Here is a 4,147-nt window from a genome sequence, read left to right on the forward strand (position 1 = left end):
CCCTGGAGAGAACAATCATGGGAGAAGGAAGGGCTGCTTATGCACAGGGAGACAGCTCAGGGCACAGGTGAGTATGGAGGGATGGCCACTGGGAAGAGGTAACTATAGGGAGGAAGTAGGAGGGGAGCTGTTGCATTGTAAACTGTGGTCAATGACATGAAACAAAGTGTATGTGAACTGCTGTATGGAAAGTGAATTCTCTCTGTAAATCTTCACCCAAATCACAATAATAAATAAATAAATAGATAGATAGATAAATAAATAGATAGAACTAAAACCTAAAGGCAGAGAATGCTTTAAGGCTTCCTTTTCCATGTTTAAAAATCTTTTACAATATGGAAGTATGCACAAACTGCATAGACAAGACTATTTAAATCATGTATATAAAATTTACACAAAGGCAATAACTTATAAGAAAAAGTTCTACACGGAGATATGGGAAAAAAAAAGGAGGTATTTTGTTAAAAAAGAATAAGCAAGTAGAACATATATAAAGATAGAAAAACATATTTTAAAACTTAGTAGGAAACTGTTGGTTATTAACATTTATTGTACAGGCCATAAGACAGTATGATAGAGAGCATTCTCCTTGCCTATGGGAAGCAGACAAAGATGTCCTCTATCACCACTTCTATTCAACACTGTACTGGAAGCCATGGCCATGGCAAGAAGGCAAGAAAGGGAAATCAAAGGCATCCAAATTGGTAAGGAACAAGTCAAACTATCCCAATTTGCAGATGATAAGATACTATGCATAGAAAATTTCAGAGACTCAGTAAGAAAACTATTGGAACTAATTGAAAGATTCAGCATAGTGCCAGGATACAAGATTAACATACAAAAATCAGTTTGATTCCTGTACACCAACAAAGAGATGTCCGAAAAGGAAATAAGGAAAACAATACCACTTACAACAGCTACCAAAAAGACCCACCATTTGTCTGTTCTTCTGTCATACTGTGGTGGCTTGAGTGCTGCTGTGAAGCTAGAGGCTATGCACTGGTATATCAAATACCAGCAGGGTCAACCATGGTGGGTAGGATTCAGTGGAGCTTCCAGACTAAGACAGACTTAGAAGAAAGGGGTCATCCGTTTCTCAAAGAACTGGCCAGTGAAAACCTTATGAATAGGAGTGAAACACTGTCTGATACATTGCTGGAAAACTTTATGAATAGCCCTGAAACACTGTCCAATATAGTGCTAGAAGATGAGCCCCTCAGGTTAGAAGGGACTCAAAATACAACTGTGGACAAGCTGCCTCCTCAAAGTAGAGTCGACCTTAATGATATGGATGAAGAAAAGCTTTCAGAACCTCCATTTGCTGATGTGGCATGACTAAAAATGGGAAGAAACAGCAGCAAATATCCATTGATAATCAGAACCTGGAATGTATGAAGCATGAATCTAGGAAAATTGGAAATTGTGAAAAATGAAATGGAAGACATAAAGACTGGTATTTTAGGAAATTAGTGAGCTGAAATGGACTGGTTTTGGCCATTTTGAATCGGACAACCATATGATCTACTAAGTCGGGAATGACAAACTGAAGAGTACAGATGCAGCATTCATCATCACCGAGTGTTTCAAGATCTGTCCTGAAGTACAACACTGTCAATGATAGCATAATATCCATATGCCTACAAGGAAGACCAGTTAATACTACTATTATTCAAATTTACTTAACATCCACAAAGCAAACGACAAGGAAATTGAAGATTTTTACTAACTTTCACATTCTGAAATTGAACAAACATGCAATCAGGATGTATTATTACTAGTGGTGGGAATGTGAAAGTTGGAAATGAAGACTCACAGATAGTTAGAAAATATGGCCTTGGTGATAAAAAAAAAAAATGGTGCCAGAGATCACATAATAGAATTTTGCAAGACCAGTGACTTATTCATTGCAGTATCTTTTTTTAACAACATAAACAGTGGCTATACACATGGATCTTGCTGAGTGGAACACACAGGAATCAGATCAACTATATCTGTGGAAAGAGGCAATGGAGAAGTTATATCCCTGTGCATACACAGCCCTTCTATTCTCCCATGATTGTTCTCTCCAAGGAGTATATCTACCTAGTGTAAATGTCACCTCATATGCTTGTCTTTTGTTTGGCTGGAAGCCACAGGTGTGGGTTCAATTCCAGACCTGAAGGACAGCTAGAGGCCATAGTCTCAATGGTTCCATCAGGCTCTGTCAGACCAGCAAACCTGGTCCCTTTATTTTCAAATGATTTTTGTGTTTTTTTTCTACATTGTTCTTCCACTCTATACAGGATCTCCTACATAGGTCCCCCTCTGAGTGGTGGTAGCCAGGCACCATCTAGTTCTTCTGGTCTCATAGTCGTATAGGCTGAGGATTGCATGATGTACCAGTTGCCTGGACTAATTGTTTCCATGAATCTTTGTTTTTCTTCATCCTTCTCTGCTCTGGACAAAGAGAGACCCATTGTTGCATCTAGATGGTTGCTTGTAAGCTTTGAAGATCCCAGTTGCCACTCACCAAAGTTGTTGCTGTTATTAGGCACCATTGAGTCATTTCTTACTCACAGTGACCCTATGAACAGCAGAACAAAACACCGCCTGGTCCTGAGCCAGATCCATGGTTCTTGCCCTACTTGAGCCCATCGCCACTGCCACCGTGTCAATTCATCTCGCTGAGGGCCTTCCCTTCTTTGGTTGACCCCTACCTTACCAAGCATGACATTCTTCTCCAGGGAATGGTCCCTTCTGACAACATGACCAAAACAGGTGAGACAAAGTCTGGCCATTCTAGCCTCCAAGGCACATTCTGGTTACACTTCCTACAGGACAGACTGGTTAGTACTTTTACCAGTCCATGGTACTTTCAGCATCGTTTCCCAACACCACAGCTCAAAAGCATCAATTCTTTGGTCTTCCTTATTCAATGTCCAGCTCTCAAATGCATATGAGGTGACTGAAAATACCATAGCTTGTGTCAGGCACACCTTAGTCCTCAAGGAGACATCTACAGCACTTGAAAAAGGTCCTTTGCAACTGATTTGCCCAGTCCTGTATGTCACCTGATGTCCTGACTGCTGCTTCCATTGGCATTGATTGTAGAACCAAGCAATGTGAAGTCTTTGACAATTTCAATCTTTTCTCCATTTATCGTAATGCTGCTTATAGATCCAGTTGTAAGGATTTTTGTTTTCTTTATTTTGAGATATAATCCATACTGCAGACTGAATTCTTCAATCTTCATCAGTAAGTACTTCAAGTCATCCTCACTTTCAGCAAGCAAAGTTGTGTCATCAGTGTATCGCAGGTTATCAATGATTCCTTCCTCCAATCCTGATGCCACATTCTTCATATAGTCCAGCTTCTCAGATTATTTGCTCAGCATACAGATTGGATAAGTATGGTGAAAGGATACAACCCTTAGCCACTCCCATCTTGATTTTAAACCATGCAGTGTTCCCTTTTTCTGTTTGAATGACAGCATCCTGGTTTATGTACAGGTTCCTCATGAGTACAGTTAAGTGGTCTGGAATTCCCATTCTTCTCAATGTTATCCACAATGTTATGATCCACACAATCAAATGCTTTTGCACAGTCAATAAAACACAAGTAAACATCTTTCTGGTATTCTTTACTTTGAGCCAAGATTCATCTGACATCAACAATGACATCCCTCATTCCACGTCCTCTTCTGAATCCAGCTTGCATTTCTGGAAGTTCTCTGTCAATATATTGCTGCCACTGTTTTTGAATTATCTTCAGTAAGATTTTACTTGTGTGTGATATTAATGAGATTGTTTGATAATTTCCACATTCTGTGGGATCACCTTTCTTTGGAATGGGTACAAATATGGATATCTTCCAGTCAGATAGCCAGGTAGCTGTCTTCCAAACCACTTGGCATAACCGAGTGAGTGCCTCCAGTGGGGCATCCATTTGTTGGAACATCTCAATGGGTATTCTGTCAATTCCTGGAGCCCTGTTCTTTGCCAATTCCTTCTTTCTTTTTTATTGTGATTTGGGTAAAGGTTTACAGAGCAAATTCACTTTCCATACAGCAGTTTACATATACTTTGTCTCATGACATTGACCACAGTTTACCACAATGCAACAGCTCCCCTCCCACTTCCTCCCAATAGTACCTCTTCCCTGTGTCCAT

At 39.9% G+C, this 4,147-nt stretch overlaps 1 protein-coding gene across 1 annotated transcript in view; it reads right to left on the reverse strand.

The window, feature by feature from the left end:
* TTC27 (tetratricopeptide repeat domain 27) overlaps nucleotides 1–4,147 on the reverse strand; it is a 393,959-nt gene that overhangs the window by 9,960 nt on the left and 379,852 nt on the right. The window lies entirely within an intron of this gene.

This window comes from Orycteropus afer, unplaced genomic scaffold (genome assembly GCF_000298275.1).
Source record: "Orycteropus afer afer isolate SDZICR_OR568_19922 unplaced genomic scaffold, OryAfe1.0 scaffold00054, whole genome shotgun sequence".
NCBI classification, from domain to species: Eukaryota; Metazoa; Chordata; class Mammalia; order Tubulidentata; family Orycteropodidae; genus Orycteropus; species Orycteropus afer.